Source organism: Anser anser (assembly GCF_964211835.1).
Source record: "Anser anser genome assembly, chromosome: 13".
NCBI classification, from domain to species: domain Eukaryota; kingdom Metazoa; phylum Chordata; class Aves; order Anseriformes; family Anatidae; genus Anser; species Anser anser.
In genome coordinates this window covers 15,329,840-15,336,855 of record NC_139734.1, presented here as the reverse complement: position 1 = coordinate 15,336,855, position 7,016 = coordinate 15,329,840, and the positions used below count along the sequence as shown (strand labels likewise).

Below are 7,016 nucleotides of genomic sequence, written 5' to 3'. Positions count from 1 at the left end.
AATCTGGGGAGAAGAGGGTTTGTTGCTTGATTTATTTATTTTAAAGCACAATGTTCAGCTGTATTGCTGAATGATCACCCGCCAATACAGCAGGTCAACAATTTTCCAGCAGAATAGTTTTCTGAGCCCCTTTCTCTTGGAAAATGCTGATTCGATGGTATCAAGATGCTCTGTGGGAACACGTCAATGCCATCAAAGCCATCAGCAGAAGCCAGACATCTGCCCAGCCTCCTTGCCTGCTGCCCAGCTGGCTGTCTCGCTGGGACAGCTGGGCTACCATGCTGCAGCCAGCAGCCTGTTTGATTTTTCTTTACTTTGTTGTTAGTCTATTTGTATTACATTTTTCCTTCATTTTAACCTTTATATTTTATATTCAATATACTTGCAGCAGTAGAAAATGCTCCCTTACCTATCGCAATATCAAGTGTCAAATCAAAGTACAAGTCACCCAATGAGTATAATTTATATTGTAATTTAAATGAGTTTTTAAACCTGAATTTTAAGATATAAAAACAAACAAATGTAAAAAGTATGTGCAGTAAGAAGTAGGTACATTTTTATTTGCATATCATATCAACCATTAATATAAAGTTATATTTTATGTTGTATAAAACTTGAGTCTGTGAAGACAAAATAAAAACTATACTTGAATCTCTTTCTAACTTATTGGGCTAAATGACAATGGCAGAATGCAATTTCAGAATTTCACTCAACGGGCAATTTCAGTGTTTTGATGTGTTTTGTTGCTTCATTTTGCAGATGTTTCCATAAAGAGCAGGAAAGTTGGATTGAATGTTCTCTCTCTTTAAATGAAAATACCTATTCTTAACCTGAACCAAGGCCAGTGTATCATGCAACATGGATGAGTCAGATTTTAAAGGTAGGTGGAAAATCAACAGTATTGGGGGTAAAATGAGCAAGCAAACCACTTCTGTAGTTGGCACAACACTGGAAACAGCACCAAACGATGTTAAAAACTCATCTTTGTAATCCAATGTGGGAAGAAATCAGAAAAAATAGATAGCTTTGTGACCTGCTGAGATGATTTCCAGTATTTTTGTTTTGCCTGCAACAACTAGCAGCTAAAACAGAACAGAAACCTACAACTAGACGAATGTTGCTCATGCTATGGATGAGGTTGTCACTGGCTGCAGGTGGTACCAGTTCCTGTGAGATAACCAGCCCTTGCTCGTCACTAGATAAGCAACCCTTTGCAATTCACAGCATACCTATTTTGATTTGAAAGGTTTTAAAGTCGGGTCCATGCAGTCCTGTGGATGATTTGAAGTGCTGATTTGAAGGTTGTTTTCCTAGCAAGCTGGTGGTGCAGGAGCAAATTAGCGCAATTCCCTGTGCATGATGTGCTGCGGGAGGGTCTCTACAGGGCATCACTTTGTCTGAGGTGGCCACCTCAGACAAAAAGTAAAGCTCAAGTGAAAGAAAAAATGTTTCCTCCAGCAGTTTCTGCAATCCCCCTGATGCTTGGAGTGATGCAGGATGAGTCCAGCACATAACATCAATGAGGCTCCTCTGTGCTCTCAGGGTATACATGTGGTGTTCTAATTCATGCATGGTAAGTCACACAGGGATCCCACCCCATCATCACCCCTAAATCCTATGGTTACTGCCATCACTTCTCTCTTTCTGGGGTGATTATTTTCAATAATCTTGAAAACTCGGCTGAGGTAACTTCAGCGCAGGGAGATGCTGCACCACAGGCCACCATTAGCAATTAAAATTAGATAAACAATTAGCCTGTGAACTTGGCACTCAGATCACTGCTGCCTCAACAGCCACCGCAGGAGCCTCCCGAAGCCTCCGTAGGGCTCAGCTGCCCACCATTCCCAGGGTCAGAGCAGTGCTGGCAGGCTGGGATGCGGTGGGGATGCCCAGAGGAGGTGCACCAGCAAGGGGACTCCAGGGTATATACTGTTATTTATTACACTTTCATTTTCTTTTTCTTCCTCACTTCTTCATCAGGGCACTGGAGGGAATAGGAACATGCTATCTAATTTCCTAATTTTCCTGTCAGCTTTCTGGCTTTCAAAATGATTGCAGCAGAAATCTATAAAATGAGGACGAGGGAAGCAAACTTAATACCATTGTAAATCTCCAAAATGGATGCAGAAACACAGTACTCAAATAGAAGTAAATAAAAGCAAGGAGAGATTCATTCTGGTTTTCTTCTCTGTAAACCTACTGGCAGCTTGGAATTATTCAGAAAACAACATTTAACTGAGAAAAAGGGAACCCTGTAAAATAGTAAAGATTATACCGTAAAGCTAAGCACCCTCCATAAATCATAGCTGGGAACATTGCTAAGTTATAGGAACCTGCAGATGGCTGTCATTAAAGGGAAAGAGCCTCTCCCAGCTTGGCGGGCCACACCGTACCATGCTGTATGGCTGCAAATCGAACTGCTTTCATGGGGGAGCCACAAAAGTGGTTTTAAAATAGGAATTTCAAACAGAAGCTGCATGAGCTGTTCAGCAGGACTCAGGCTTATCGTGAAACCACAGTGGCAATTTCAGGCCTGATTTACAGGAGACTCTAATAAGCCTCTCCCATTTAAAATAATACAGCAATAGTTTATCATAGTGTTGTCCGAAGCTGGAAGAGCAGTAGTGGGGCTGGGTGCTCTGGTAGCAAGCGTGTGCCTGGCATTGTCCCCATTTCAAACAGGGACAAAGGGGTGAGGGCTGCTGAATGGGGTGTGGAGTTGGTGTTGGGAGAGGTCGGGGCAGACCAGCAAGCTCCTTCTCTACTCCAGACACTTTCCTGTGTGTTCACCTCCAGTATTGCTGCTTTATCCTTTGGGATGAACTCATCTGGGGCATTGACTTCGAGAAACAGCAGGAGAGATGCTCAAAACAAGCCTGTGAAGCTGAAAATAGCACACCCCAGTTGCTGCTGCTTTCAAGATAAAGATGTCACCAGGTGAGCTCCTCTTGGATTATATATTAAGCCACGCCACGATGTAGCACCATGACATATATAGCCCCCCCATGGTGTGGTGCCATCTATTAAGCTGAACACTGCAGGTGCGTGGGGATGTCTGTGCCAGCACCTGCAGCGTGTGGGGCACTGGGGTGAGCCAGGGCTCCGGCAGCTTCCCAGGAAGGGCTGTAGCATGAGGTATGGATCACACCACGCACCCTTTCCCAAGAGCCTCTGTAGAGGTTTACCCCTACATACTGCCCTGGGGTACAAGCTCTCCCTGGGGTGCCCCTGCACCAGGTGGTTCAGATGAAGCTCTGGCAGTCACAACACCCAGGGGTAGCCAGACCTCCGCAAACCTGCCTTTGTTCTCAGCTTGGAAACACTTTGCCCCGCTCAGCCATGCCTGCCAAGTACATGGCTGTTCAAGGTCACTGTTTCTAATATTGTCAGGAACCTTTCCTGGTACAAAATGGCACAGCAACTGATTGCATTGACTTTTTAAACATTTTTTGCAAACTCCCACTATCTCACCCCAACCTTCCTATGCCTATTGCACTGTTTTTGCATTTCCATAGGAGCATCCCAGTGCTTATACCTGTCAGTGCAGGTTTGCTGGGCTCACTGCTCACCAGGCCAGGGGCTTTCCCAGGTACTGACTAGGTTCCTTCAAATGCTGTACTCTCAGTGCTTTCCGAAAAAATATGGCCAGGAGGAACTGGATCTCAGAGTATTTTTCTTCTCTGTTTTTGTGTGAACTCAACTGCTCACTGCACCTCCAACAACAATGTTTAGCTTCTTGTCACAACCCCCTTCTGTGCTTTGATAGAAAAGGGCTCACCAGCAGATGCAATTTCTTTCAGTGCTGGAATTGTGTTTATTTTACTGGAATTGTACTCCATTTATCTGGTTGCAAAGGGACTAGGCAATTTATATTGGCAGTACTGAATGTACTGAGACTGGCAGTGGTCGGGTACTCACGGCTTGTTACCCAAGGAAAGTTCAGAGCATACTAATTCATCCCACCATGGAGCAGCAGTAGAAGAAATGTACAATTGATATCAATCAGTCTTACATTAGTAACACTGTAAACATTTTTTCAGATGGTAAAAGATCCAATAAATCTATTTTATTCTGTTTCATTGTAAGGTCCAGTTCCTCCTTTCCATCATACAAACAACTTCCAGGTAATGGAAAGGATATTGCATTCCCTATTCACAAATCACAGTTTGACCTATTATTTGTAATTTTCAGTGCTTGCCTTCTTGTGCGGTGTTCATAAAATGAGATTAGAGTGATTTACAATAGTGAAAGATGGAACAAGACTAAGAGGAGATGTGACTCATTAGACATCCTGTGGCTGTTGGAAGGAACCTGCATCACTCAGGAAGGCATGCTGTGATTTTCCAGGGCAGTCTGGGGGATTTAGACCTGCCCTTGAGGTGTTTCAGTACCAAAGCATCTGTTCCACCCGAAAACATGACCTACCATCCCTGATTTTATCTTTTGTGAAACCAGCCAAGCAATTCAGAGCAAAGGCTCCCAAACTCCTTCCTGACCATCTAAGTCTACTTTATGATATTGCTCTGAAAAGGTTATCTTGTAGATGTTGTGTGAGATTTTAAAAAGAAAAAAAAAGATACTTTTATTTGAATTCAATATGAGGGAATTATACTTTGATTGTTATTTATAGTGCTTCAAAATTATCAGTATTAGTTATGGCTAGAGAGTCTAGCTCTTCTTGTACTTGGGACTTACAGAATTTGCCTTCCTGGTTGACAAACCAAAAATACATTCATCTGTTCTATTAACGGGCATGAGTTTGGCTTCTTTGAGCAAATGAAAAAGAAATAGGAAGAACACCTGAGGGGTTATTTTATTGAGCAAGGAAATGAACTCCAGAAGAAGTTGTTTCACTGTTTGGATTCATTCATGGTACTGAGAACCGGTGAGTGGATTCCTGTGTGGACGTTTGGAGGGTGGTAGTAACCTCCCTGTTTTAGTGTCTCTTGCTTCTTGGTTTTCTGCTCTTGAGCATCCACATATTTCTGTCAAACTGCTTAGTGCATCTCCCTAAAAAAAAATAATTGCTTCTCTAGAAGCAGTGCTTGCCTTTGCTCTCTCTGAGCAGACAGGATCCGTAACAAATGACTCACATGTAGTAATTACACTCTATTCCTTCCTATCCTGCATTGATTATTTAGATGTAGGAAGACTAGCTCTATCTTGAGTAAAATAAAAGATCTGGAGACCCAAATATCGAAACATTGTTTTGGTGGTGGTGTGGGTTTTTTCCCTCCTTTGTTTTTCAGGTACTGTTTACAGCCATGGTACACTGAAAAGATGAAACATTTATAAACAAAACCTCCTGTCAGACTGCTTGTAGTTTATGTTTGTTTAAAGGACAATTTTGTGTCACCTCTTTGTATTTTAATAGTCAAAATAAATTTTGCATAATAATTCAACTCTTCTCTGCTGCCTGTAATGACTTTCTGCATTTTTCTGATGGATGTTTGTATTTGTTTCCTATGATTTACATGACCTGACGTCTCATACAATGAGCTTCCCAGCGCAAATGCCATTTGTGATACTCTGTGCAGCACTAATCTATCATTAGATGACCTTACAAGAGCTGGGGTCGTGGATTCAATCAGTAAAATGTTTCAGGGCGTAATTAATTAATCCCCCCCCAACTGTTCGCTTAAAACTTGATGAAAGCGATGTTTTTTCGTAACACTTCTTCAATACATAGGGTTTGTTTGTATAATCAATCACGCTAAGTTGGGGAGTTCTTAGTATTCACGGCTTTGTCTTTCTTGGAACTTCCAAATGTTTATTTTCCAGCATAATTTAATGGTTTAATTAGCCAAACAACTAGCTACTGTACTTGTGAAAGTATATTCAGGTTGTGATTTAATAACACGGGGACAGCTGTGTTTTTGCCTTTGCTGGGCTGGCTTGTGTTACGTGGGCTGCGGAGCCGGTCCAGCTGTGGGTGGAACTTCCCAGCTGGCTGTGCCCCTGTCAGCCTCGCACGATGCTGAGCCGTGCTGGACTGTTGCAAAGATAACAGGTCTGCTTGTTCCCCACTGTAAGTTTCTTATCAATCAAACGAACAAAAATCCATAGTCTTCACCTTTAGCATCCTTTGCTTGCGGCTGTATAGTTTAAAAGATTATGCAAATGTCAGCAGCAAGGGCTGCGGATGAAAAGATTTTCAAGCTGTGGTTCAGACCACCCTCTGGAGGTCTGTGGTTTATTGCCAGCAGTCCAGGCAAAGCAAGGTTTAATTTCCCTTTCCTGGAATTTACATCTTCGCTAGAGAGGACCTTGGGACCTGCACACCGGAGAGCACTGACAGCCACTGCACAGCACCTGGTGCAGTTGTCCTAATGGCTGTCTGTCCTGGCAGCCTGGCTTTTTGGAGAGCGTCTCCAAAGTAAGGGCAGGAGCTTCCCGGCACCCAAAGAACATCACAAACCTCATCTCTCCCCTCTTGGCACAAAGACTTCTTTGACTCCTGATCTTACTGAAGCAAAATGTTTCACTTCTTGCAGAGTTCTCACCCAGAAGATGGGAAAGGAGAGGAAAAGAAAAAGGAAGAAAGAATTATAATTTTGCTGCTTTCTGGAACACTAATTCAAGATATGTCAGCATGAGGTGTTGTCTGAAAGACCACACTATATAGGTGAGGCACACAAATGTCCCCAGCCCCGACATATGTTATAAAAGATGGGGCATTTTATCTCTCTGACTCTATGCTGTGTTGTGCACATTTTTGTTAGAAGCAGGTGTATTTTTGTGTGCATTCAGCCATCTTTTCACCTAATAATGTGAATCTCCAATTTACAGATGGCTCTGGACCCATCCTACAAAACCCTATTGGGAGAAGGAGATGAGATCTTTGCCAGCACCACTCAGGAGCAAGCCGCTGAGGCAGCTTGTAAGGAGCCGAAAGCCCTCAGCAGCTTTGCAATGAATTCCCTGAGATGATGTTATTATGTTAACAAGTTTTCTCTTATCCTGTCAAGGTCTTAGAGAATCTTTCTATTGACCATTAAGGCAAAGCAAGACAAAAC

At 42.8% G+C, this 7,016-nt stretch overlaps 1 long non-coding RNA gene across 1 annotated transcript; it reads left to right on the top strand.

Annotated features, from left to right (window-relative positions):
- Positions 1 to 523: 523 nt before the first annotated feature.
- On the top strand, positions 524 to 6,746 carry LOC310880883. The gene is made up of 3 exons (XR_014571966.1): positions 524 to 1,573; positions 2,797 to 2,937; positions 6,495 to 6,746. It is a non-coding gene; the product is annotated as an uncharacterized lncRNA (long non-coding RNA).
- Positions 6,747 to 7,016: the final 270 nt, after the last annotated feature.